The sequence below is a fragment of the Atractosteus spatula genome, chromosome 10 (assembly GCF_055471065.1).
Source record: "Atractosteus spatula isolate fAtrSpa1 chromosome 10, fAtrSpa1.hap1, whole genome shotgun sequence".
Classification (NCBI taxonomy): domain Eukaryota; kingdom Metazoa; phylum Chordata; class Actinopteri; order Semionotiformes; family Lepisosteidae; genus Atractosteus; species Atractosteus spatula.
In genome coordinates, this window is record NC_142715.1 from 28,575,499 (window position 1) to 28,603,404 (window position 27,906).

Here is a 27,906-nt window from a genome sequence, read left to right on the forward strand (position 1 = left end):
CCTGGAGCGCACACTTTGTGGGGGCGGGAGACCGCGTTCACGCTCTGCCCCCGATCTCTTGCGCGAGTGCTAAATCTCACGGCGCCAGCCAGCGGCCAGGAGACAAGTGCAATATCGCGGGACAGGGGGGCCTCGTCATTGATTGTTACATATGAGACGGGGATTAGGAGGAGACCCCGACTGATTGGTAAAGGGGAACACTAACACCAGAGTGACACCCGCGGCGTCTCATTTTGAGAGACGCCCTGGGATTTCTTAATGGCCAAGGAGGATCGGGACCTCGGTTTTACGCCTCCCCCGAAGGACGGCGCCTGTTTGTGCAGCAGAGTGTCGCCATCAGGATGCTGGGGCATAAGAAAGCCACACATACCGCAGGGTGAGCGCTCCCTACTGGTCCCAGTCACACGTCTTGCAGGAGCAGCAGCAACCTGAGCTTTTCCGGGGGGAATCTCCCATCCGGGTGCCGGCTAGGCTCACACCTGCTGGGCTGCCGTGGGTGAGCCCAGTCGAGAGTCGCAGGGTGAGATCTAGTCACCGGGGAGAAACGATACAAGCGAAGGATTACTCGGCTCCCAGCACTTGAAAAGGCCGACAAATGACTCGTTCCCGCCGGAGCTGAATGTACCTGCATGTGTCGTGTCGTCTACTTCCCCCGCCCCACTGTGTTTGCTGTATTGTCTTTGAAGCCGGCCCCCGAGACGAGACGGGCTGTTCCTGTGCCCCAATTAACACTTTACAGGTGCCATTCCCCGGCATTGTGGCCATTGTCGGTGGTAACACGCGATAAGATAAGGTGGAGGAGAGCGGGGCATGCCCAGCGCCAGACATTCAAGGAGGGGGCTGTGCGAGGTGAGGTGAGGTGCGACACGCCGGAGCCCCGACGCTGCTAATGCGGAGGACTTGTTGAACTGGCATTGAAAGGACGTGTGCGCACGGAGCGAGCCTTCCCTGCGGCGGAGCGTGGAAACTTTCTCCCCGCGCTGCAGGAGTTGTGTGCGCTGCAGCTGTGCCGAGAGAACAGCACAGAAGGCAGCAGGCTCTGGAGAGCGGGTAAGAGACAAACCTTGTGGGCAGGCGAGCAGGCCCGTTTTTTGGAAATTGCTGAAAAGGCTCCGGTGTTTGGTTTGTGGCAGGCGCATGACGCGAGCTTGCGTAGCGATCTGCCGGTCTGGTGTTATGCAAATGAGGCCGAATTGCGTCCCGGGACATGCTGCGAATGCGCATTGGTGACTGCAGATGTGTAGGAAACGGCGCGCTCGTTTTCTCGTTTTGCCCACCCTTTTGAGTGTTAGTGTGGCGTGTGAGTGTGCGAAAGAGTGGGCCCAGCAGGAGGCGGTGGTGTGCGGGGCGAGGAGCTGGCCTAGGCTGCGCGCTTTGTGCTGTGGGTGCGGGCCGCTTGCAGGGGCTTGTACAGCTCATACTTACCTGGCAGGGGAGATACCTTGATCAAGAAGGAGGTTCACCCAGAGCGAGGCTCGGCTATTGCACTCCGGCTGTGCTGACCCCTGCGAATTCCCCAAATGTGGGAATCTCGACTGCATAATTTCTGGTAGTGGGGGACTGCGTTCGCGCTCTCCCCTGATGTGCTTGGTCCAATATCAGATACGGAAGAGTTATGAAACCACGAGCTGCGATCGGATCCCAGTTCGAAAGGAGTCGATGCCACTGCTGGTTCCCGGTTTCTTTTAGTTAGAGGTCCGGAGAAGCATTTCAAGCTGGTTACGCTACTCCTTCAGGACATTCATTCCCTTTTCAAAGTCAGTCATTTTGCTGTAGTCTGCATTATTTAGGCTGATTATCGAGGTTAGCCTTTATTTGGTCATGGGAGCCTCGGTACTGTATGCTAATTCTCAAGACAGTTTCACCCGTTTTCTGATTGCTAGGTTCTGTACCAGTGCAGACATATCAAACAGTGAATGGCTGTACCTCTGTTGTATCCGTGCCCAATGAATGAAATCAGTAATAAATGAATATATGTATAGTTATACGAAAAACAAGTGGTTTATCGACTCATCTTCATTTGCAGATTTAGAGGCAGCTTCGATATTCGTTTTACAAATGGGTTTTTTTTTATATGGGTCAAACACATGCCATAGCAACAAAACATCTCTAGAGATGAGGCTATAGATCACCTTTCCATCCTCCAGGTTTTCCTCCCAAAACCTACGGTACCAACGGCGACCCCTGCTGGCCGAGAGAGCAAAAGCTTGCAGCACCTGGTATTCCCAGGTAATCTCCCATCAAAGTACTAACCAGGCCCAACCCTGCTTAGCTTCCAAGATCAGAGGACATCAGGAACATTCAGGGTGGTGTGGCCACAAGCGAAAGCCATGGCGCCTGACTCGTTACTTGAAGCTGTGTGTGGCTGGGGCTCCGCGCCCCCCGAGCGGGACTGAAGGATCGTTCGTGTGCAGCTCTTTGGAAAGGAGCTTCTTTCCAAATCGCATTGTGTACCTGGATGTTTGCGAATGTGCTCCCTTGTGTTGACTTGTCCCGCACTGGAGGAGAACAAACAAACTGCTCGGAGGAGCACAAGGCAAGTCTTCACAAGACAAAAACCTCCAATGCACAGCACTCAAAACATTTCTGGGCTGTCGCGTGTTTATTTCAGCACATAAAGCACACCAGTCCAACACGTCGGCCGGGCACGCGGCACCTCCGCCCTCTTGTGGCCTTGCGGCGTCAGAGCAAGAGGCTCCTTCTTGCTGCCTTTCCGCTGTGTTGCAGAGCCCTGAGAGGGAACCTGGAGCGCACACTTTGTGGGGGCGGGAGACCGCGTTCACGCTCTGCCCCCGATCTCTTGCGCGAGTGCTAAATCTCACGGCGCCAGCCAGCGGCCAGGAGACAAGTGCAATATCGCGGGACAGGGGGGCCTCGTCATTGATTGTTACATATGAGACGGGGATTAGGAGGAGACCCCGACTGATTGGTAAAGGGGAACACTAACACCAGAGTGACACCCGCGGCGTCTCATTTTGAGAGACGCCCTGGGATTTCTTAATGGCCAAGGAGGATCGGGACCTCGGTTTTACGCCTCCCCCGAAGGACGGCGCCTGTTTGTGCAGCAGAGTGTCGCCATCAGGATGCTGGGGCATAAGAAAGCCACACATACCGCAGGGTGAGCGCTCCCTACTGGTCCCAGTCACACGTCTTGCAGGAGCAGCAGCAACCTGAGCTTTTCCGGGGGGAATCTCCCATCCGGGTGCCGGCTAGGCTCACACCTGCTGGGCTGCCGTGGGTGAGCCCAGTCGAGAGTCGCAGGGTGAGATCTAGTCACCGGGGAGAAACGATACAAGCGAAGGATTACTCGGCTCCCAGCACTTGAAAAGGCCGACAAATGACTCGTTCCCGCCGGAGCTGAATGTACCTGCATGTGTCGTGTCGTCTACTTCCCCCGCCCCACTGTGTTTGCTGTATTGTCTTTGAAGCCGGCCCCCGAGACGAGACGGGCTGTTCCTGTGCCCCAATTAACACTTTACAGGTGCCATTCCCCGGCATTGTGGCCATTGTCGGTGGTCACACGCGATAAGATAAGGTGGAGGAGAGCGGGGCATGCCCAGCGCCAGACATTCAAGGAGGGGGCTGTGCGAGGTGAGGTGAGGTGCGACACGCCGGAGCCCCGACGCTGCTAATGTGGAGCACTTGTTGAACTGGCATTGAAAGGACGTGTGCGCACGGAGCGAGCCTTCCCTGCGGCGGAGCGTGGAAACTTTCTCCCCGCGCTGCAGGAGTTGTGTGCGCTGCAGCTGTGCCGAGAGAACAGCACAGAAGGCAGCAGGCTCTGGAGAGCGGGTAAGAGACAAACCTTGTGGGCAGGCGAGCAGGCCCGTTTTTTGGAAATTGCTGAAAAGGCTCCGGTGTTTGTTTGGTTTGTGGCAGGCGCACGACGCGAGCTTGCGTAGCGATCTGCCGGTCTGGTGTTATGCAAATGAGGCCGAATTGCGTCCCGGGACATGCTGCGAATGCGCATTGGCGACTGCAGATGTGTAGGAAACGGCGCGCTCGTTTTCTCGTTTTGCCCACCCTTTTGAGTGTTAGTGTGGCGTGTGAGTGTGCGAAAGAGTGGGCCCAGCAGGAGGCGGTGGTGTGCGGGGCGAGGAGCTGGCCTAGGCTGCGCGCTTTGTGCTGTGGGTGCGGGCCGCTTGCAGGGGCTTGTACAGCTCATACTTACCTGGCAGGGGAGATACCTTGATCAAGAAGGAGGCAGGGGAGATACCTTGATCAGCCTGTAGGTGGAGTTGTTGGATTGTTTTCTTGTTTTGTGGAAGCAGTGTTTGTTTTGCAGTTTACGAAATGGCAACTTTTGGATCCCGCAAGAATGCTGTGCGTTTTGAGCTTTTGGATGACCTCTTCATGGATCGTATGCAGTTCAGCAGAAAAGTGTTGCAGAAGGAACTTGGCTTTGAACCTCGGCACTTGGATTTCATCTTCGCTCTCCCAGGTCAGAAAGCGTTTGAGGTTGTATTTGCTACCTATCCTCTGTTTGAACAATGTGTGGATGTGTTTGAGGCAAAAAGAGGGAAAGTTCCTGCTCTTGAGAAGATCAACTTGCAGCCTTTGACACAGAGAGAGAGGAAAACCGTGCATGTTGTTATGTTCTCGGAACTGGCAAAGACGGAGGACATTCACACCTGGCTTAACCAGTACTGCACCGTCCACCATGGAACTGAGGTTAGAGATGTTGACGGTATAAAAACAGGAGCAAGGAAATTCGAGGTTCGCTTGCTACCGGACAATGTAAATGGAGGCTTAAGGCACCTGCCCTCTACAATCCGGCTGGGCGCCTGCAATGGCTATGTTTTTTATGTGGGACAACCAAAGGTGTGTCGGCGCTGTGGTGCTGTGGGACACCTGGCATCGTCCTGCACTGTGAAATGCTGCAAGACCTGTGGCAAACAGGGACATTTAGCCTCTGACTGTTCAATGCTGCCAAAGTGCAATTTATGTGGCTCGGAAGGACACGTTTTTAAGAACTGCCCTCACGCCTACGCTAATAAACTCAAAATGAGAAAGGATGAGGCAGTGCTTGTTTCAGCCAAACCGGCCCGAAAAGCCAAAGCAAACAACAAGTCAAACAAAGAACCCTTGTTGGACAAAGACTCTCAGCCTCCAGCCAGGATCAGTCCTGCTGTGGCTCCGGGGCCGGTGGAAGAGAGATCCACTACGCCCCCACAACCGCAGACCGCACCAGACAAGCACGAGGGTTTGAAAACCCCCGAGAACAGCGAGGACCCCCCCCCCACTCCTGCCCCTCAGAACGAGGGCCAGTGTGGGGCCCCCCGGTGGAGCGGGTCCAGCGAGGATACCCAGGATTCAGCGGAGCTGCTTTTCCCAGACTCTGCAAGTGCTACAGACGCCCTCCTCTCCTCCATCCAGTCCATCACGGAGGATCTGCAGCAGCTGGTGGGTGAGGGGGAAGAGGAGACTGGTGCATCGGCTGCACCCCTTTCCCCTCAGTGCTCCCAGGAGCTGGACGTGAGGAAAAGGAAAAATGACTCTGTTTTCTCCCCGAGCGAGGAGGAAGGAGAGCATGGTGATGGGGACAGCTGGAACCCCTCCACCCCTCCCTCTACCCCCTTCCTTGAAACGGACTCCGTGAACGCTTTTACTGCTGCCACCCTGATGAAGGCTCTTTCAGAGGATGGCTGGCAGGAAATTGGTAAGAAGAAAAAGAAAAAGAAGAAGGTAATAGGTGAGACAGAAGAGAAATGTGTTTTGTAAAGCCTGGTTCCACTTTCTTATGTAATATGGCTCTAAACATAATTTCTCTTAACACCAGAGGTATCAATGACAGAGTTAAATGTCAGTCTGTCTTTGATTACCTCCAGCAGAGAGAGGGAGATGTGTTGATGTTGCAGGAGTGTGCTTTAGCCTATCAAGAGAGGTATAAAAGCTTTGAAGATAGGTGGGATAAAGGGCTTTCTGTTTGGTCAGGGGACAATAACAACAGAGCCTCTGGCGTGGCCATTCTTTTCAAAGGATGGGCTTTCAAATTGAAAAGTATTCAGAGGGTCATAGATGGCAGGTTGCTGTGTGTGGATGTGGAATGGGGGACCGTTAACCTGCGGCTAATCAATGTGTATTGTCCTACTGACGTGGGAGGAAGGGTGGAGCTACTCAAGGCACTCTCTCCCCTATTATTATGTAGCACAGACGTGATAGTGGGAGGGGATTTTAATTGTATCTTAGAGCACACAGACAGGCAGTCTAGCTCTCTGATAAAATTGGATTCCAGCTCACTGGCCCTGCAAAACTTAGTTCAAGACTTTAAACTCTCAGACACATATAGATGTATATATCCCACAACAGCAGGATATACATGGTCAGGGAGGAATAGCAGCTCCAGAATTGACTATTGCTTTGTCTCAGCGAGAGTGAAAGTTGTTGGGGTCACTCTTCAGCCTGTCTTCTTCTCAGATCATCAGGCTTTAGGGTGTAGAGTGGAACTCCAGGGCGGGACTGTCTTTGGCCCAGGCCTCTGGAAACTCAACACAAAGCTGCTAGAGAACGAGGGGGTAGTATCCCGCTACAAGGAGAAACTATCACAGTGGCTGTCCTTGCAGTGTCTGTACGGGTCAGTAGGAGAGTGGTGGGAGGAGGTGAAGGTGAGGACAAAGGCCTTTTTCATGGCTGAGGGAAGGAAGGCTGCTGCCAGACGGAGAGGAGTGCTAGCCAGGAAACAGAGGCAGCTGCAGCGCCTCTACACGATGCTGCACAGTGGCTTCGATGTGCTCGAGGATATCACCCTTTTAAAAAAGGACATCCGGAGCATAGCCGAAGAAAGTAGTCGAGGAGTGCTGTTAAGAAGCAGAGTGCAGTTCTTAGAAGAAAATGAGAAGTGCACTCGCTTCTTTTTCAGGAAAGTGGTAGGCTCCAAGTCTGTCATGGAAAGTGTAGTTGATGAGGAGGGACGAGAGAGAACAGAGCCGAGTGCTATCCTCTCCTGCACCGAGGCCTTCTACTCAAGACTGTACAGCTCTACAGAGGTAAAGGATGAAGAAATTCTTTTTTTCACCTCAAAGCTAGAAAACGTTTTGAGTGAAGAAGATAGGGAAGTACTAGAGAGGGATTTGACAGTAGAAGAGCTGAGACAGGCTATGGAGAGCTTACAGAAGGGAAAAACTCCGGGTGCTGACGGGCTCCCTAAAGAATTTTATTCCACCTTTTGGGACCTGCTTCAGGATCCGCTACTGCTCCTATTCGAGGAAAGCTATAAGACAGAATTGCTGCCTGACTCCTTAAGAGAAGGCACTATCTCTCTCTTGTTTAAGAAAGGAGCAAAGAATGACATAAAGAACTGGAGACCCCTCAGCCTGTTAGGCGTGGACACTAAGATCCTGTCCAAAGCCCTTTTCCTGCGCCTACAAAATGTAGTGGCCTCACTGGTAGGGAAAGAACAGACTTGTGGGATAGCAGGACGCCTGATGAGCGACAACCTGGCCTTGTTGAGGGATGTCTGTCTGTACTCGGAGGATCGCTCCCTCCCTCTGTGCATTTTAGGTGTAGACCTAGAAAAGGCCTTTGACCGCCTAAACCGGCAGTACTTAACATCGGTACTTGAGCACATGAAGTTTGGCCCCATCATGAGAAAGTGGATTAACCTGCTGTACACAGGTAGCAACAGCAGAGTAATGGTTAATGGCAATAGATCACGCCCCTTTGAAGTCTGTTCAGGGGTGAGGCAGGGCTGCCCATTATCCCCCTTGTTATTTGTTTTGGCTATGGAGCCCTTAGCCTGTGCCTTGCGCCAGGATCAGGCCATTAATGGGATACCAGTGCCTGGAAGTGGGGGAGGAGAGGTAAAGACGTCTCTATACATGGATGACGTCACCCTGCTCCTCTCTGACAATGCCTCAATTAGCAGAGCTCTGCAGTGCTGTGATCGTTTCTCTTTGGCTTCCTCTGCAAAAATTAACAAATCTAAGAGTGAGATTTTTTATCAGAACTGGAGGGAGCCAAAAGAAGGACATGATCTCAGGCTGCAAGAGAAGAGAATTAAGGTCCTGGGGGTGTATTTTGGAGAAGAGATGGGAACAGTAAATTGGCAGAACAAATTGCCAATCTTAAACAAAAAACTGATGCAATGGAAGGACCGAGACCTCACCATGACAGGGAAGGTGCTGGTCATCAAAGCTGAGCTCTTGCCTATCTTGAATTTTCTGGCTTCTACCTTCCCAATCCCACACCGTGTTGCGGCGGTACTGAGGAGATTGATGTTTCAATTTCTATGGGGTGGGAAGCAGGAAAGACTCAGAAGGGAAATAATGTACAGGCCGCTACCCTCAGGGGGGAAGTCTGTCCCAGATATTGCTACGAAGCTGCTGTGCATTTTCCTGGCCTCTGTGCTGAGAGGCTTTGCAACAGCACCTGCAGCGCGTACCTGGACTTATTTTTCCAGGCTCTGGATAGGTAGGGAGGTGTTCAGAGTGTGGGGTGTCAGACCCAAGCTGGATGTCCCACTCTCTGACACATGCCCTGCAATTTATGGGACAGTTAAAAGTTTTCTAAGATCTCACCCAATTGGCCATATTCCCCTCCGAGATGTCAGCGTCCAAAAACTGGAAGATTTCGTTGCACCCCAGAACAATAGGCAGACCCCTGTGGGCATTTTAACATCAGCCCAAACAAGGAAGGTGTGGAAACACACATCCTCTAAGTTTCTGTGCAACATTCACAGAGATTTAGCCTGGAGTGTCGTCCACCAGTGCTTACCGGTACGAACTTTCTTGTACCGTAGGGGCCTCACCCCCAGCCCACGCTGCGTTAGGGTGGGCTGCGGCGAGGAGGAGACTGTGACCCATCTCCTGTGGTCCTGCTTTTTTGCTAAGGCCTTCTGGGCACAGTTTGAAGATTGGTTGCAAGCTCTCTCGCCCCAATTTACCCTGACCGCTGCTTTCGTCATATACGGCATCTCTCCTGTCAAACTTCCTCCTGACGTGTTTGACAGGATCTGGGCCGTGGTGAACAGTGGGAAAGACGCCCTGTGGAGAGTGAGGAACATGGGGCTGTTCAAAGGCATCGAGGTCCCAGTCAAGGCAGCAGGTAGCCTGGCCCTGTTCATCACCCGAGAGAACTATTACCTCAGAGATCTGTGGAGAGAAGGGAGGGAGGAAGCAGAAAATCTGTGGGAAATAGAGAGCATAGGTCAATATCTCAAGAAACTGTGAAAAACATTATCATGTTTAAGTAAAGAATGTGATTTGCACCAGAAAAAAAGAAATTGTTGCTATGTAACTGGTACCGTGTCCAAATGTAATGAGATGTGATCATATATACTGTTTTAAGTATGTATATTAATGTAAAGCTTTCTAAATTGTGATGTCCTGTACTTTTTTGTGAAAAGAAAATAAAGTTCTTAAAAATCGGTTCACCCAGAGCGAGGCTCGGTCATTGCACTCCGGCTGTGCTGACCCCTGCGAATTCCCCAAATGTGGGAATCTCGACTGCATAATTTCTGGTAGTGGGGGACTGCGTTCGCGCTCTCCCCTGATGTGCTTGGTCCAATATCAGATACGGAAGAGTTATGACACCACGAGCTGCGATAGGATCCCAGTTCGAAAGGAGTCGATGCCACTGCTGGTTCCCGGTTTCTTTTAGTTAGAGATCCGGAGAAGCATTTCAAGCTGGTTACGCTACTCCTTCCGGACATTCATTCCCTTTTCAAAGTCAGTCATTTTGCTGTAGTCTGCATTATTTAGGCTGATTATCGAGGTTAGCCTTTATTTGGTCATGGGAGCCTCGGTACTGTATGCTAATTCTCAAGACAGTTTCACCCGTTTTCTGATTGCTAGGTTCTGTACCAGTGCAGACATGTCAAACAGTGAATGGCTGTACCTCTATTGTATCCGTGCCCAATGAATGAAATCAGTAATAAATGAATATATGTATAGTTATACAAAAAACAAGTGGTTTATCGACTCATCTTCATTTGCAGATTTAGAGGAAGCTTCGATATTCGTTTTACAAATGGGTTTTTTTTTTATATGGGTCAAACACATGCCATAGCAACAAAACATCTCTAGAGATGAGGCTATAGATCACCTTTCCATCCTCCAGGTTTTCCTCCCAAAACCTACGGTACCAACGGCGACCCCTGCTGGCCGAGAGAGCAAAAGCTTGCAGCACCTGGTATTCCCAGGTAATCTCCCATCCAAGTACTAACCAGGCCCAACCCTGCTTAGCTTCCAAGATCAGAGGACATCAGGAACATTCAGGGTGGTGTGGCCACAAGCGAAAGCCATGGCGCCTGACTCGTTACTTGAAGCTGTGTGTGGCTGGGGCTCCGCGCCCCCCGAGCGGGACTGAAGGATCGTTCGTGTGCAGCTCTTTGGAAAGGAGCTTCTTTCCAAATCGCATTGTGTACCTGGATGTTTGCGAATGTGCTCCCTTGTGTTGACTTGTCCCGCACTGGAGGAGAACAAACAAACTGCTCGGAGGAGCACAAGGCAAGTCTTCACAAGACAAAAACCTCCAATGCACAGCACTCAAAACATTTCTGGGCTGTCGCGTGTTTATTTCAGCACATAAAGCACACCAGTCCAACACGTCGGCCGGGCACGCGGCACCTCCGCCCTCTTGTGGCCTTGCGGCGTCAGAGCAAGAGGCTCCTTCTTGCTGCCTTTCCGCTGTGTTGCAGAGCCCTGAGAGGGAACCTGGAGCGCACACTTTGTGGGGGCGGGAGACCGCGTTCACGCTCTGCCCCCGATCTCTTGCGCGAGTGCTAAATCTCACGGCGCCAGCCAGCGGCCAGGAGACAAGTGCAATATCGCGGGACAGGGGGGCCTCGTCATTGATTGTTACATATGAGACGGGGATTAGGAGGAGACCCCGACTGATTGGTAAAGGGGAACACTAACACCAGAGTGACACCCGCGGCGTCTCATTTTGAGAGACGCCCTGGGATTTCTTAATGGCCAAGGAGGATCGGGACCTCGGTTTTACGCCTCCCCCGAAGGACGGCGCCTGTTTGTGCAGCAGAGTGTCGCCATCAGGATGCTGGGGCATAAGAAAGCCACACATACCGCAGGGTGAGCGCTCCCTACTGGTCCCAGTCACACGTCTTGCAGGAGCAGCAGCAACCTGAGCTTTTCCGGGGGGAATCTCCCATCCGGGTGCCGGCTAGGCTCACACCTGCTGGGCTGCCGTGGGTGAGCCCAGTCGAGAGTCGCAGGGTGAGATCTAGTCACCGGGGAGAAACGATACAAGCGAAGGATTACTCGGCTCCCAGCACTTGAAAAGGCCGACAAATGACTCGTTCCCGCCGGAGCTGAATGTACCTGCATGTGTCGTGTCGTCTACTTCCCCCGCCCCACTGTGTTTGCTGTATTGTCTTTGAAGCCGGCCCCCGAGACGAGACGGGCTGTTCCTGTGCCCCAATTAACACTTTACAGGTGCCATTCCCCGGCATTGTGGCCATTGTCGGTGGTAACACGCGATAAGATAAGGTGGAGGAGAGCGGGGCATGCCCAGCGCCAGACATTCAAGGAGGGGGCTGTGCGAGGTGAGGTGAGGTGCGACACGCCGGAGCCCCGACGCTGCTAATGCGGAGGACTTGTTGAACTGGCATTGAAAGGACGTGTGCGCACGGAGCGAGCCTTCCCTGCGGCGGAGCGTGGAAACTTTCTCCCCGCGCTGCAGGAGTTGTGTGCGCTGCAGCTGTGCCGAGAGAACAGCACAGAAGGCAGCAGGCTCTGGAGAGCGGGTAAGAGACAAACCTTGTGGGCAGGCGAGCAGGCCCGTTTTTTGGAAATTGCTGAAAAGGCTCCGGTGTTTGGTTTGTGGCAGGCGCACGACGCGAGCTTGCGTAGCGATCTGCCGGTCTGGTGTTATGCAAATGAGGCCGAATTGCGTCCCGGGACATGCTGCGAATGCGCATTGGTGACTGCAGATGTGTAGGAAACGGCGCGCTCGTTTTCTCGTTTTGCCCACCCTTTTGAGTGTTAGTGTGGCGTGTGAGTGTGCGAAAGAGTGGGCCCAGCAGGAGGCGGTGGTGTGCGGGGCGAGGAGCTGGCCTAGGCTGCGCGCTTTGTGCTGTGGGTGCGGGCCGCTTGCAGGGGCTTGTACAGCTCATACTTACCTGGCAGGGGAGATACCTTGATCAAGAAGGAGGTTCACCCAGAGCGAGGCTCGGCTATTGCACTCCGGCTGTGCTGACCCCTGCGAATTCCCCAAATGTGGGAATCTCGACTGCATAATTTCTGGTAGTGGGGGACTGCGTTCGCGCTCTCCCCTGATGTGCTTGGTCCAATATCAGATACGGAAGAGTTATGAAACCACGAGCTGCGATCGGATCCCAGTTCGAAAGGAGTCGATGCCACTGCTGGTTCCCGGTTTCTTTTAGTTAGAGGTCCGGAGAAGCATTTCAAGCTGGTTACGCTACTCCTTCAGGACATTCATTCCCTTTTCAAAGTCAGTCATTTTGCTGTAGTCTGCATTATTTAGGCTGATTATCGAGGTTAGCCTTTATTTGGTCATGGGAGCCTCGGTACTGTATGCTAATTCTCAAGACAGTTTCACCCGTTTTCTGATTGCTAGGTTCTGTACCAGTGCAGACATATCAAACAGTGAATGGCTGTACCTCTGTTGTATCCGTGCCCAATGAATGAAATCAGTAATAAATGAATATATGTATAGTTATACGAAAAACAAGTGGTTTATCGACTCATCTTCATTTGCAGATTTAGAGGCAGCTTCGATATTCGTTTTACAAATGGGTTTTTTTTTATATGGGTCAAACACATGCCATAGCAACAAAACATCTCTAGAGATGAGGCTATAGATCACCTTTCCATCCTCCAGGTTTTCCTCCCAAAACCTACGGTACCAACGGCGACCCCTGCTGGCCGAGAGAGCAAAAGCTTGCAGCACCTGGTATTCCCAGGTAATCTCCCATCAAAGTACTAACCAGGCCCAACCCTGCTTAGCTTCCAAGATCAGAGGACATCAGGAACATTCAGGGTGGTGTGGCCACAAGCGAAAGCCATGGCGCCTGACTCGTTACTTGAAGCTGTGTGTGGCTGGGGCTCCGCGCCCCCCGAGCGGGACTGAAGGATCGTTCGTGTGCAGCTCTTTGGAAAGGAGCTTCTTTCCAAATCGCATTGTGTACCTGGATGTTTGCGAATGTGCTCCCTTGTGTTGACTTGTCCCGCACTGGAGGAGAACAAACAAACTGCTCGGAGGAGCACAAGGCAAGTCTTCACAAGACAAAAACCTCCAATGCACAGCACTCAAAACATTTCTGGGCTGTCGCGTGTTTATTTCAGCACATAAAGCACACCAGTCCAACACGTCGGCCGGGCACGCGGCACCTCCGCCCTCTTGTGGCCTTGCGGCGTCAGAGCAAGAGGCTCCTTCTTGCTGCCTTTCCGCTGTGTTGCAGAGCCCTGAGAGGGAACCTGGAGCGCACACTTTGTGGGGGCGGGAGACCGCGTTCACGCTCTGCCCCCGATCTCTTGCGCGAGTGCTAAATCTCACGGCGCCAGCCAGCGGCCAGGAGACAAGTGCAATATCGCGGGACAGGGGGGCCTCGTCATTGATTGTTACATATGAGACGGGGATTAGGAGGAGACCCCGACTGATTGGTAAAGGGGAACACTAACACCAGAGTGACACCCGCGGCGTCTCATTTTGAGAGACGCCCTGGGATTTCTTAATGGCCAAGGAGGATCGGGACCTCGGTTTTACGCCTCCCCCGAAGGACGGCGCCTGTTTGTGCAGCAGAGTGTCGCCATCAGGATGCTGGGGCATAAGAAAGCCACACATACCGCAGGGTGAGCGCTCCCTACTGGTCCCAGTCACACGTCTTGCAGGAGCAGCAGCAACCTGAGCTTTTCCGGGGGGAATCTCCCATCCGGGTGCCGGCTAGGCTCACACCTGCTGGGCTGCCGTGGGTGAGCCCAGTCGAGAGTCGCAGGGTGAGATCTAGTCACCGGGGAGAAACGATACAAGCGAAGGATTACTCGGCTCCCAGCACTTGAAAAGGCCGACAAATGACTCGTTCCCGCCGGAGCTGAATGTACCTGCATGTGTCGTGTCGTCTACTTCCCCCGCCCCACTGTGTTTGCTGTATTGTCTTTGAAGCCGGCCCCCGAGACGAGACGGGCTGTTCCTGTGCCCCAATTAACACTTTACAGGTGCCATTCCCCGGCATTGTGGCCATTGTCGGTGGTCACACGCGATAAGATAAGGTGGAGGAGAGCGGGGCATGCCCAGCGCCAGACATTCAAGGAGGGGGCTGTGCGAGGTGAGGTGAGGTGCGACACGCCGGAGCCCCGACGCTGCTAATGTGGAGCACTTGTTGAACTGGCATTGAAAGGACGTGTGCGCACGGAGCGAGCCTTCCCTGCGGCGGAGCGTGGAAACTTTCTCCCCGCGCTGCAGGAGTTGTGTGCGCTGCAGCTGTGCCGAGAGAACAGCACAGAAGGCAGCAGGCTCTGGAGAGCGGGTAAGAGACAAACCTTGTGGGCAGGCGAGCAGGCCCGTTTTTTGGAAATTGCTGAAAAGGCTCCGGTGTTTGTTTGGTTTGTGGCAGGCGCACGACGCGAGCTTGCGTAGCGATCTGCCGGTCTGGTGTTATGCAAATGAGGCCGAATTGCGTCCCGGGACATGCTGCGAATGCGCATTGGCGACTGCAGATGTGTAGGAAACGGCGCGCTCGTTTTCTCGTTTTGCCCACCCTTTTGAGTGTTAGTGTGGCGTGTGAGTGTGCGAAAGAGTGGGCCCAGCAGGAGGCGGTGGTGTGCGGGGCGAGGAGCTGGCCTAGGCTGCGCGCTTTGTGCTGTGGGTGCGGGCCGCTTGCAGGGGCTTGTACAGCTCATACTTACCTGGCAGGGGAGATACCTTGATCAAGAAGGAGGCAGGGGAGATACCTTGATCAGCCTGTAGGTGGAGTTGTTGGATTGTTTTCTTGTTTTGTGGAAGCAGTGTTTGTTTTGCAGTTTACGAAATGGCAACTTTTGGATCCCGCAAGAATGCTGTGCGTTTTGAGCTTTTGGATGACCTCTTCATGGATCGTATGCAGTTCAGCAGAAAAGTGTTGCAGAAGGAACTTGGCTTTGAACCTCGGCACTTGGATTTCATCTTCGCTCTCCCAGGTCAGAAAGCGTTTGAGGTTGTATTTGCTACCTATCCTCTGTTTGAACAATGTGTGGATGTGTTTGAGGCAAAAAGAGGGAAAGTTCCTGCTCTTGAGAAGATCAACTTGCAGCCTTTGACACAGAGAGAGAGGAAAACCGTGCATGTTGTTATGTTCTCGGAACTGGCAAAGACGGAGGACATTCACACCTGGCTTAACCAGTACTGCACCGTCCACCATGGAACTGAGGTTAGAGATGTTGACGGTATAAAAACAGGAGCAAGGAAATTCGAGGTTCGCTTGCTACCGGACAATGTAAATGGAGGCTTAAGGCACCTGCCCTCTACAATCCGGCTGGGCGCCTGCAATGGCTATGTTTTTTATGTGGGACAACCAAAGGTGTGTCGGCGCTGTGGTGCTGTGGGACACCTGGCATCGTCCTGCACTGTGAAATGCTGCAAGACCTGTGGCAAACAGGGACATTTAGCCTCTGACTGTTCAATGCTGCCAAAGTGCAATTTATGTGGCTCGGAAGGACACGTTTTTAAGAACTGCCCTCACGCCTACGCCAATAAACTCAAAATGAGAAAGGATGAGGCAGTGCTTGTTTCAGCCAAACCGGCCCGAAAAGCCAAAGCAAACAACAAGTCAAACAAAGAACCCTTGTTGGACAAAGACTCTCAGCCTCCAGCCAGGATCAGTCCTGCTGTGGCTCCGGGGCCGGTGGAAGAGAGATCCACTACGCCCCCACAACCGCAGACCGCACCAGACAAGCACGAGGGTTTGAAAACCCCCGAGAACAGCGAGGACCCCCCCCCCACTCCTGCCCCTCAGAACGAGGGCCAGTGTGGGGCCCCCCGGTGGAGCGGGTCCAGCGAGGATACCCAGGATTCAGCGGAGCTGCTTTTCCCAGACTCTGCAAGTGCTACAGACGCCCTCCTCTCCTCCATCCAGTCCATCACGGAGGATCTGCAGCAGCTGGTGGGTGAGGGGGAAGAGGAGACTGGTGCATCGGCTGCACCCCTTTCCCCTCAGTGCTCCCAGGAGCTGGACGTGAGGAAAAGGAAAAATGACTCTGTTTTCTCCCCGAGCGAGGAGGAAGGAGAGCATGGTGATGGGGACAGCTGGAACCCCTCCACCCCTCCCTCTACCCCCTTCCTTGAAACGGACTCCGTGAACGCTTTTACTGCTGCCACCCTGATGAAGGCTCTTTCAGAGGATGGCTGGCAGGAAATTGGTAAGAAGAAAAAGAAAAAGAAGAAGGTAATAGGTGAGACAGAAGAGAAATGTGTTTTGTAAAGCCTGGTTCCACTTTCTTATGTAATATGGCTCTAAACATAATTTCTCTTAACACCAGAGGTATCAATGACAGAGTTAAATGTCAGTCTGTCTTTGATTACCTCCAGCAGAGAGAGGGAGATGTGTTGATGTTGCAGGAGTGTGCTTTAGCCTATCAAGAGAGGTATAAAAGCTTTGAAGATAGGTGGGATAAAGGGCTTTCTGTTTGGTCAGGGGACAATAACAACAGAGCCTCTGGCGTGGCCATTCTTTTCAAAGGATGGGCTTTCAAATTGAAAAGTATTCAGAGGGTCATAGATGGCAGGTTGCTGTGTGTGGATGTGGAATGGGGGACCGTTAACCTGCGGCTAATCAATGTGTATTGTCCTACTGACGTGGGAGGAAGGGTGGAGCTACTCAAGGCACTCTCTCCCCTATTGTTATGTAGCACAGACGTGATAGTGGGAGGGGATTTTAATTGTATCTTAGAGCACACAGACAGGCAGTCTAGCTCTCTGATAAAATTGGATTCCAGCTCACTGGCCCTGCAAAACTTAGTTCAAGACTTTAAACTCTCAGACACATATAGATGTATATATCCCACAACAGCAGGATATACATGGTCAGGGAGGAATAGCAGCTCCAGAATTGACTATTGCTTTGTCTCAGCGAGAGTGAAAGTTGTTGGGGTCACTCTTCAGCCTGTCTTCTTCTCAGATCATCAGGCTTTAGGGTGTAGAGTGGAACTCCAGGGCGGGACTGTCTTTGGCCCAGGCCTCTGGAAACTCAACACAAAGCTGCTAGAGAACGAGGGGGTAGTATCCCGCTACAAGGAGAAACTATCACAGTGGCTGTCCTTGCAGTGTCTGTACGGGTCAGTAGGAGAGTGGTGGGAGGAGGTGAAGGTGAGGACAAAGGCCTTTTTCATGGCTGAGGGAAGGAAGGCTGCTGCCAGACGGAGAGGAGTGCTAGCCAGGAAACAGAGGCAGCTGCAGCGCCTCTACACGATGCTGCACAGTGGCTTCGATGTGCTCGAGGATATCACCCTTTTAAAAAAGGACATCCGGAGCATAGCCGAAGAAAGTAGTCGAGGAGTGCTGTTAAGAAGCAGAGTGCAGTTCTTAGAAGAAAATGAGAAGTGCACTCGCTTCTTTTTCAGGAAAGTGGTAGGCTCCAAGTCTGTCATGGAAAGTGTAGTTGATGAGGAGGGACGAGAGAGAACAGAGCCGAGTGCTATCCTCTCCTGCACCGAGGCCTTCTACTCAAGACTGTACAGCTCTACAGAGGTAAAGGATGAAGAAATTCTTTTTTTCACCTCAAAGCTAGAAAACGTTTTGAGTGAAGAAGATAGGGAAGTACTAGAGAGGGATTTGACAGTAGAAGAGCTGAGACAGGCTATGGAGAGCTTACAGAAGGGAAAAACTCCGGGTGCTGACGGGCTCCCTAAAGAATTTTATTGCACCTTTTGGGACCTGCTTCAGGATCCGCTACTGCTCCTATTCGAGGAAAGCTATAAGACAGAATTGCTGCCTGACTCCTTAAGAGAAGGCACTATCTCTCTCTTGTTTAAGAAAGGAGCAAAGAATGACATAAAGAACTGGAGACCCCTCAGCCTGTTAGGCGTGGACACTAAGATCCTGTCCAAAGCCCTTTTCCTGCGCCTACAAAATGTAGTGGCCTCACTGGTAGGGAAAGAACAGACTTGTGGGATAGCAGGACGCCTGATGAGCGACAACCTGGCCTTGTTGAGGGATGTCTGTCTGTACTCGGAGGATCGCTCCCTCCCTCTGTGCATTTTAGGTGTAGACCTAGAAAAGGCCTTTGACCGCCTAAACCGGCAGTACTTAACATCGGTACTTGAGCACATGAAGTTTGGCCCCATCATGAGAAAGTGGATTAACCTGCTGTACACAGGTAGCAACAGCAGAGTAATGGTTAATGGCAATAGATCACGCCCCTTTGAAGTCTGTTCAGGGGTGAGGCAGGGCTGCCCATTATCCCCCTTGTTATTTGTTTTGGCTATGGAGCCCTTAGCCTGTGCCTTGCGCCAGGATCAGGCCATTAATGGGATACCAGTGCCTGGAAGTGGGGGAGGAGAGGTAAAGACGTCTCTATACATGGATGACGTCACCCTGCTCCTCTCTGACAATGCCTCAATTAGCAGAGCTCTGCAGTGCTGTGATCGTTTCTCTTTGGCTTCCTCTGCAAAAATTAACAAATCTAAGAGTGAGATTTTTTATCAGAACTGGAGGGAGCCAAAAGAAGGACATGATCTCAGGCTGCAAGAGAAGAGAATTAAGGTCCTGGGGGTGTATTTTGGAGAAGAGATGGGAACAGTAAATTGGCAGAACAAATTGCCAATCTTAAACAAAAAACTGATGCAATGGAAGGACCGAGACCTCACCATGACAGGGAAGGTGCTGGTCATCAAAGCTGAGCTCTTGCCTATCTTGAATTTTCTGGCTTCTACCTTCCCAATCCCACACCGTGTTGCGGCGGTACTGAGGAGATTGATGTTTCAATTTCTATGGGGTGGGAAGCAGGAAAGACTCAGAAGGGAAATAATGTACAGGCCGCTACCCTCAGGGGGGAAGTCTGTCCCAGATATTGCTACGAAGCTGCTGTGCATTTTCCTGGCCTCTGTGCTGAGAGGCTTTGCAACAGCACCTGCAGCGCGTACCTGGACTTATTTTTCCAGGCTCTGGATAGGTAGGGAGGTGTTCAGAGTGTGGGGTGTCAGACCCAAGCTGGATGTCCCACTCTCTGACACATGCCCTGCAATTTATGGGACAGTTAAAAGTTTTCTAAGATCTCACCCAATTGGCCATATTCCCCTCCGAGATGTCAGCGTCCAAAAACTGGAAGATTTCGTTGCACCCCAGAACAATAGGCAGACCCCTGTGGGCATTTTAACATCAGCCCAAACAAGGAAGGTGTGGAAACACACATCCTCTAAGTTTCTGTGCAACATTCACAGAGATTTAGCCTGGAGTGTCGTCCACCAGTGCTTACCGGTACGAACTTTCTTGTACCGTAGGGGCCTCACCCCCAGCCCACGCTGCGTTAGGGTGGGCTGCGGCGAGGAGGAGACTGTGACCCATCTCCTGTGGTCCTGCTTTTTTGCTAAGGCCTTCTGGGCACAGTTTGAAGATTGGTTGCAAGCTCTCTCGCCCCAATTTACCCTGACCGCTGCTTTCGTCATATACGGCATCTCTCCTGTCAAACTTCCTCCTGACGTGTTTGACAGGATCTGGGCCGTGGTGAACAGTGGGAAAGACGCCCTGTGGAGAGTGAGGAACATGGGGCTGTTCAAAGGCATCGAGGTCCCAGTCAAGGCAGCAGGTAGCCTGGCCCTGTTCATCACCCGAGAGAACTATTACCTCAGAGATCTGTGGAGAGAAGGGAGGGAGGAAGCAGAAAATCTGTGGGAAATAGAGAGCATAGGTCAATATCTCAAGAAACTGTGAAAAACATTATCATGTTTAAGTAAAGAATGTGATTTGCACCAGAAAAAAAGAAATTGTTGCTATGTAACTGGTACCGTGTCAAAATGTAATGAGATGTGATCATATATACTGTTTTAAGTATGTATATTAATGTAAAGCTTTCTAAATTGTGATGTCCTGTACTTTTTTGTGAAAAGAAAATAAAGTTCTTAAAAATCGGTTCACCCAGAGCGAGGCTCGGTCATTGCACTCCGGCTGTGCTGACCCCTGCGAATTCCCCAAATGTGGGAATCTCGACTGCATAATTTCTGGTAGTGGGGGACTGCGTTCGCGCTCTCCCCTGATGTGCTTGGTCCAATATCAGATACGGAAGAGTTATGACACCACGAGCTGCGATAGGATCCCAGTTCGAAAGGAGTCGATGCCACTGCTGGTTCCCGGTTTCTTTTAGTTAGAGATCCGGAGAAGCATTTCAAGCTGGTTACGCTACTCCTTCCGGACATTCATTCCCTTTTCAAAGTCAGTCATTTTGCTGTAGTCTGCATTATTTAGGCTGATTATCGAGGTTAGCCTTTATTTGGTCATGGGAGCCTCGGTACTGTATGCTAATTCTCAAGACAGTTTCACCCGTTTTCTGATTGCTAGGTTCTGTACCAGTGCAGACATGTCAAACAGTGAATGGCTGTACCTCTATTGTATCCGTGCCCAATGAATGAAATCAGTAATAAATGAATATATGTATAGTTATACAAAAAACAAGTGGTTTATCGACTCATCTTCATTTGCAGATTTAGAGGAAGCTTCGATATTCGTTTTACAAATGGGTTTTTTTTTTATATGGGTCAAACACATGCCATAGCAACAAAACATCTCTAGAGATGAGGCTATAGATCACCTTTCCATCCTCCAGGTTTTCCTCCCAAAACCTACGGTACCAACGGCGACCCCTGCTGGCCGAGAGAGCAAAAGCTTGCAGCACCTGGTATTCCCAGGTAATCTCCCATCCAAGTACTAACCAGGCCCAACCCTGCTTAGCTTCCAAGATCAGAGGACATCAGGAACATTCAGGGTGGTGTGGCCACAAGCGAAAGCCATGGCGCCTGACTCGTTACTTGAAGCTGTGTGTGGCTGGGGCTCCGCGCCCCCCGAGCGGGACTGAAGGATCGTTCGTGTGCAGCTCTTTGGAAAGGAGCTTCTTTCCAAATCGCATTGTGTACCTGGATGTTTGCGAATGTGCTCCCTTGTGTTGACTTGTCCCGCACTGGAGGAGAACAAACAAACTGCTCGGAGGAGCACAAGGCAAGTCTTCACAAGACAAAAACCTCCAATGCACAGCACTCAAAACATTTCTGGGCTGTCGCGTGTTTATTTCAGCACATAAAGCACACCAGTCCAACACGTCGGCCGGGCACGCGGCACCTCCGCCCTCTTGTGGCCTTGCGGCGTCAGAGCAAGAGGCTCCTTCTTGCTGCCTTTCCGCTGTGTTGCAGAGCCCTGAGAGGGAACCTGGAGCGCACACTTTGTGGGGGCGGGAGACCGCGTTCACGCTCTGCCCCCGATCTCTTGCGCGAGTGCTAAATCTCACGGCGCCAGCCAGCGGCCAGGAGACAAGTGCAATATCGCGGGACAGGGGGGCCTCGTCATTGATTGTTACATATGAGACGGGGATTAGGAGGAGACCCCGACTGATTGGTAAAGGGGAACACTAACACCAGAGTGACACCCGCGGCGTCTCATTTTGAGAGACGCCCTGGGATTTCTTAATGGCCAAGGAGGATCGGGACCTCGGTTTTACGCCTCCCCCGAAGGACGGCGCCTGTTTGTGCAGCAGAGTGTCGCCATCAGGATGCTGGGGCATAAGAAAGCCACACATACCGCAGGGTGAGCGCTCCCTACTGGTCCCAGTCACACGTCTTGCAGGAGCAGCAGCAACCTGAGCTTTTCCGGGGGGAATCTCCCATCCGGGTGCCGGCTAGGCTCACACCTGCTGGGCTGCCGTGGGTGAGCCCAGTCGAGAGTCGCAGGGTGAGATCTAGTCACCGGGGAGAAACGATACAAGCGAAGGATTACTCGGCTCCCAGCACTTGAAAAGGCCGACAAATGACTCGTTCCCGCCGGAGCTGAATGTACCTGCATGTGTCGTGTCGTCTACTTCCCCCGCCCCACTGTGTTTGCTGTATTGTCTTTGAAGCCGGCCCCCGAGACGAGACGGGCTGTTCCTGTGCCCCAATTAACACTTTACAGGTGCCATTCCCCGGCATTGTGGCCATTGTCGGTGGTAACACGCGATAAGATAAGGTGGAGGAGAGCGGGGCATGCCCAGCGCCAGACATTCAAGGAGGGGGCTGTGCGAGGTGAGGTGAGGTGCGACACGCCGGAGCCCCGACGCTGCTAATGCGGAGGACTTGTTGAACTGGCATTGAAAGGACGTGTGCGCACGGAGCGAGCCTTCCCTGCGGCGGAGCGTGGAAACTTTCTCCCCGCGCTGCAGGAGTTGTGTGCGCTGCAGCTGTGCCGAGAGAACAGCACAGAAGGCAGCAGGCTCTGGAGAGCGGGTAAGAGACAAACCTTGTGGGCAGGCGAGCAGGCCCGTTTTTTGGAAATTGCTGAAAAGGCTCCGGTGTTTGGTTTGTGGCAGGCGCACGACGCGAGCTTGCGTAGCGATCTGCCGGTCTGGTGTTATGCAAATGAGGCCGAATTGCGTCCCGGGACATGCTGCGAATGCGCATTGGTGACTGCAGATGTGTAGGAAACGGCGCGCTCGTTTTCTCGTTTTGCCCACCCTTTTGAGTGTTAGTGTGGCGTGTGAGTGTGCGAAAGAGTGGGCCCAGCAGGAGGCGGTGGTGTGCGGGGCGAGGAGCTGGCCTAGGCTGCGCGCTTTGTGCTGTGGGTGCGGGCCGCTTGCAGGGGCTTGTACAGCTCATACTTACCTGGCAGGGGAGATACCTTGATCAAGAAGGAGGTTCACCCAGAGCGAGGCTCGGCTATTGCACTCCGGCTGTGCTGACCCCTGCGAATTCCCCAAATGTGGGAATCTCGACTGCATAATTTCTGGTAGTGGGGGACTGCGTTCGCGCTCTCCCCTGATGTGCTTGGTCCAATATCAGATACGGAAGAGTTATGAAACCACGAGCTGCGATCGGATCCCAGTTCGAAAGGAGTCGATGCCACTGCTGGTTCCCGGTTTCTTTTAGTTAGAGGTCCGGAGAAGCATTTCAAGCTGGTTACGCTACTCCTTCAGGACATTCATTCCCTTTTCAAAGTCAGTCATTTTGCTGTAGTCTGCATTATTTAGGCTGATTATCGAGGTTAGCCTTTATTTGGTCATGGGAGCCTCGGTACTGTATGCTAATTCTCAAGACAGTTTCACCCGTTTTCTGATTGCTAGGTTCTGTACCAGTGCAGACATATCAAACAGTGAATGGCTGTACCTCTGTTGTATCCGTGCCCAATGAATGAAATCAGTAATAAATGAATATATGTATAGTTATACGAAAAACAAGTGGTTTATCGACTCATCTTCATTTGCAGATTTAGAGGCAGCTTCGATATTCGTTTTACAAATGGGTTTTTTTTTATATGGGTCAAACACATGCCATAGCAACAAAACATCTCTAGAGATGAGGCTATAGATCACCTTTCCATCCTCCAGGTTTTCCTCCCAAAACCTACGGTACCAACGGCGACCCCTGCTGGCCGAGAGAGCAAAAGCTTGCAGCACCTGGTATTCCCAGGTAATCTCCCATCAAAGTACTAACCAGGCCCAACCCTGCTTAGCTTCCAAGATCAGAGGACATCAGGAACATTCAGGGTGGTGTGGCCACAAGCGAAAGCCATGGCGCCTGACTCGTTACTTGAAGCTGTGTGTGGCTGGGGCTCCGCGCCCCCCGAGCGGGACTGAAGGATCGTTCGTGTGCAGCTCTTTGGAAAGGAGCTTCTTTCCAAATCGCATTGTGTACCTGGATGTTTGCGAATGTGCTCCCTTGTGTTGACTTGTCCCGCACTGGAGGAGAACAAACAAACTGCTCGGAGGAGCACAAGGCAAGTCTTCACAAGACAAAAACCTCCAATGCACAGCACTCAAAACATTTCTGGGCTGTCGCGTGTTTATTTCAGCACATAAAGCACACCAGTCCAACACGTCGGCCGGGCACGCGGCACCTCCGCCCTCTTGTGGCCTTGCGGCGTCAGAGCAAGAGGCTCCTTCTTGCTGCCTTTCCGCTGTGTTGCAGAGCCCTGAGAGGGAACCTGGAGCGCACACTTTGTGGGGGCGGGAGACCGCGTTCACGCTCTGCCCCCGATCTCTTGCGCGAGTGCTAAATCTCACGGCGCCAGCCAGCGGCCAGGAGACAAGTGCAATATCGCGGGACAGGGGGGCCTCGTCATTGATTGTTACATATGAGACGGGGATTAGGAGGAGACCCCGACTGATTGGTAAAGGGGAACACTAACACCAGAGTGACACCCGCGGCGTCTCATTTTGAGAGACGCCCTGGGATTTCTTAATGGCCAAGGAGGATCGGGACCTCGGTTTTACGCCTCCCCCGAAGGACGGCGCCTGTTTGTGCAGCAGAGTGTCGCCATCAGGATGCTGGGGCATAAGAAAGCCACACATACCGCAGGGTGAGCGCTCCCTACTGGTCCCAGTCACACGTCTTGCAGGAGCAGCAGCAACCTGAGCTTTTCCGGGGGGAATCTCCCATCCGGGTGCCGGCTAGGCTCACACCTGCTGGGCTGCCGTGGGTGAGCCCAGTCGAGAGTCGCAGGGTGAGATCTAGTCACCGGGGAGAAACGATACAAGCGAAGGATTACTCGGCTCCCAGCACTTGAAAAGGCCGACAAATGACTCGTTCCCGCCGGAGCTGAATGTACCTGCATGTGTCGTGTCGTCTACTTCCCCCGCCCCACTGTGTTTGCTGTATTGTCTTTGAAGCCGGCCCCCGAGACGAGACGGGCTGTTCCTGTGCCCCAATTAACACTTTACAGGTGCCATTCCCCGGCATTGTGGCCATTGTCGGTGGTCACACGCGATAAGATAAGGTGGAGGAGAGCGGGGCATGCCCAGCGCCAGACATTCAAGGAGGGGGCTGTGCGAGGTGAGGTGAGGTGCGACACGCCGGAGCCCCGACGCTGCTAATGTGGAGCACTTGTTGAACTGGCATTGAAAGGACGTGTGCGCACGGAGCGAGCCTTCCCTGCGGCGGAGCGTGGAAACTTTCTCCCCGCGCTGCAGGAGTTGTGTGCGCTGCAGCTGTGCCGAGAGAACAGCACAGAAGGCAGCAGGCTCTGGAGAGCGGGTAAGAGACAAACCTTGTGGGCAGGCGAGCAGGCCCGTTTTTTGGAAATTGCTGAAAAGGCTCCGGTGTTTGTTTGGTTTGTGGCAGGCGCACGACGCGAGCTTGCGTAGCGATCTGCCGGTCTGGTGTTATGCAAATGAGGCCGAATTGCGTCCCGGGACATGCTGCGAATGCGCATTGGCGACTGCAGATGTGTAGGAAACGGCGCGCTCGTTTTCTCGTTTTGCCCACCCTTTTGAGTGTTAGTGTGGCGTGTGAGTGTGCGAAAGAGTGGGCCCAGCAGGAGGCGGTGGTGTGCGGGGCGAGGAGCTGGCCTAGGCTGCGCGCTTTGTGCTGTGGGTGCGGGCCGCTTGCAGGGGCTTGTACAGCTCATACTTACCTGGCAGGGGAGATACCTTGATCAAGAAGGAGGCAGGGGAGATACCTTGATCAGCCTGTAGGTGGAGTTGTTGGATTGTTTTCTTGTTTTGTGGAAGCAGTGTTTGTTTTGCAGTTTACGAAATGGCAACTTTTGGATCCCGCAAGAATGCTGTGCGTTTTGAGCTTTTGGATGACCTCTTCATGGATCGTATGCAGTTCAGCAGAAAAGTGTTGCAGAAGGAACTTGGCTTTGAACCTCGGCACTTGGATTTCATCTTCGCTCTCCCAGGTCAGAAAGCGTTTGAGGTTGTATTTGCTACCTATCCTCTGTTTGAACAATGTGTGGATGTGTTTGAGGCAAAAAGAGGGAAAGTTCCTGCTCTTGAGAAGATCAACTTGCAGCCTTTGACACAGAGAGAGAGGAAAACCGTGCATGTTGTTATGTTCTCGGAACTGGCAAAGACGGAGGACATTCACACCTGGCTTAACCAGTACTGCACCGTCCACCATGGAACTGAGGTTAGAGATGTTGACGGTATAAAAACAGGAGCAAGGAAATTCGAGGTTCGCTTGCTACCGGACAATGTAAATGGAGGCTTAAGGCACCTGCCCTCTACAATCCGGCTGGGCGCCTGCAATGGCTATGTTTTTTATGTGGGACAACCAAAGGTGTGTCGGCGCTGTGGTGCTGTGGGACACCTGGCATCGTCCTGCACTGTGAAATGCTGCAAGACCTGTGGCAAACAGGGACATTTAGCCTCTGACTGTTCAATGCTGCCAAAGTGCAATTTATGTGGCTCGGAAGGACACGTTTTTAAGAACTGCCCTCACGCCTACGCCAATAAACTCAAAATGAGAAAGGATGAGGCAGTGCTTGTTTCAGCCAAACCGGCCCGAAAAGCCAAAGCAAACAACAAGTCAAACAAAGAACCCTTGTTGGACAAAGACTCTCAGCCTCCAGCCAGGATCAGTCCTGCTGTGGCTCCGGGGCCGGTGGAAGAGAGATCCACTACGCCCCCACAACCGCAGACCGCACCAGACAAGCACGAGGGTTTGAAAACCCCCGAGAACAGCGAGGACCCCCCCCCCACTCCTGCCCCTCAGAACGAGGGCCAGTGTGGGGCCCCCCGGTGGAGCGGGTCCAGCGAGGATACCCAGGATTCAGCGGAGCTGCTTTTCCCAGACTCTGCAAGTGCTACAGACGCCCTCCTCTCCTCCATCCAGTCCATCACGGAGGATCTGCAGCAGCTGGTGGGTGAGGGGGAAGAGGAGACTGGTGCATCGGCTGCACCCCTTTCCCCTCAGTGCTCCCAGGAGCTGGACGTGAGGAAAAGGAAAAATGACTCTGTTTTCTCCCCGAGCGAGGAGGAAGGAGAGCATGGTGATGGGGACAGCTGGAACCCCTCCACCCCTCCCTCTACCCCCTTCCTTGAAACGGACTCCGTGAACGCTTTTACTGCTGCCACCCTGATGAAGGCTCTTTCAGAGGATGGCTGGCAGGAAATTGGTAAGAAGAAAAAGAAAAAGAAGAAGGTAATAGGTGAGACAGAAGAGAAATGTGTTTTGTAAAGCCTGGTTCCACTTTCTTATGTAATATGGCTCTAAACATAATTTCTCTTAACACCAGAGGTATCAATGACAGAGTTAAATGTCAGTCTGTCTTTGATTACCTCCAGCAGAGAGAGGGAGATGTGTTGATGTTGCAGGAGTGTGCTTTAGCCTATCAAGAGAGGTATAAAAGCTTTGAAGATAGGTGGGATAAAGGGCTTTCTGTTTGGTCAGGGGACAATAACAACAGAGCCTCTGGCGTGGCCATTCTTTTCAAAGGATGGGCTTTCAAATTGAAAAGTATTCAGAGGGTCATAGATGGCAGGTTGCTGTGTGTGGATGTGGAATGGGGGACCGTTAACCTGCGGCTAATCAATGTGTATTGTCCTACTGACGTGGGAGGAAGGGTGGAGCTACTCAAGGCACTCTCTCCCCTATTATTATGTAGCACAGACGTGATAGTGGGAGGGGATTTTAATTGTATCTTAGAGCACACAGACAGGCAGTCTAGCTCTCTGATAAAATTGGATTCCAGCTCACTGGCCCTGCAAAACTTAGTTCAAGACTTTAAACTCTCAGACACATATAGATGTATATATCCCACAACAGCAGGATATACATGGTCAGGGAGGAATAGCAGCTCCAGAATTGACTATTGCTTTGTCTCAGCGAGAGTGAAAGTTGTTGGGGTCACTCTTCAGCCTGTCTTCTTCTCAGATCATCAGGCTTTAGGGTGTAGAGTGGAACTCCAGGGCGGGACTGTCTTTGGCCCAGGCCTCTGGAAACTCAACACAAAGCTGCTAGAGAACGAGGGGGTAGTATCCCGCTACAAGGAGAAACTATCACAGTGGCTGTCCTTGCAGTGTCTGTACGGGTCAGTAGGAGAGTGGTGGGAGGAGGTGAA

At 52.4% G+C, this 27,906-nt stretch overlaps 5 non-coding genes and 5 pseudogenes across 5 annotated transcripts; 5 read left to right on the top strand and 5 right to left on the bottom strand.

The window, feature by feature from the left end:
* The first annotated feature begins 1,417 nt into the window (after positions 1 to 1,417).
* LOC148827746 (U1 spliceosomal RNA) lies at positions 1,418 to 1,581 on the top strand. Its single transcript, XR_016093376.1, has one exon. It is a non-coding gene; the product is annotated as a U1 spliceosomal RNA (small nuclear RNA).
* A 623-nt stretch (positions 1,582 to 2,204) lies between these two features.
* On the bottom strand, positions 2,205 to 2,323 carry LOC148827747 (5S ribosomal RNA; annotated as a pseudogene).
* A 7,002-nt stretch (positions 2,324 to 9,325) lies between these two features.
* On the top strand, positions 9,326 to 9,489 carry LOC148827748 (U1 spliceosomal RNA). The gene has a single exon (XR_016092576.1). It is a non-coding gene; the product is annotated as a U1 spliceosomal RNA (small nuclear RNA).
* Positions 9,490 to 10,113: 624 nt separating this feature from the next.
* Positions 10,114 to 10,232, bottom strand: LOC148827749 (5S ribosomal RNA; annotated as a pseudogene).
* Positions 10,233 to 12,068: 1,836 nt separating this feature from the next.
* Positions 12,069 to 12,232, top strand: LOC148827750 (U1 spliceosomal RNA). The gene has a single exon (XR_016093389.1). It is a non-coding gene; the product is annotated as a U1 spliceosomal RNA (small nuclear RNA).
* A 623-nt stretch (positions 12,233 to 12,855) lies between these two features.
* Positions 12,856 to 12,974, bottom strand: LOC148827751 (5S ribosomal RNA; annotated as a pseudogene).
* A 7,002-nt stretch (positions 12,975 to 19,976) lies between these two features.
* On the top strand, positions 19,977 to 20,140 carry LOC148827752 (U1 spliceosomal RNA). Its single transcript, XR_016092588.1, has one exon. It is a non-coding gene; the product is annotated as a U1 spliceosomal RNA (small nuclear RNA).
* A 624-nt stretch (positions 20,141 to 20,764) lies between these two features.
* On the bottom strand, positions 20,765 to 20,883 carry LOC148827753 (5S ribosomal RNA; annotated as a pseudogene).
* Positions 20,884 to 22,719: 1,836 nt separating this feature from the next.
* LOC148827754 (U1 spliceosomal RNA) lies at positions 22,720 to 22,883 on the top strand. Its single transcript, XR_016093401.1, has one exon. It is a non-coding gene; the product is annotated as a U1 spliceosomal RNA (small nuclear RNA).
* Positions 22,884 to 23,506: 623 nt separating this feature from the next.
* Positions 23,507 to 23,625, bottom strand: LOC148827755 (5S ribosomal RNA; annotated as a pseudogene).
* Between the last annotated feature and the right edge of the window lie 4,281 nt (positions 23,626 to 27,906).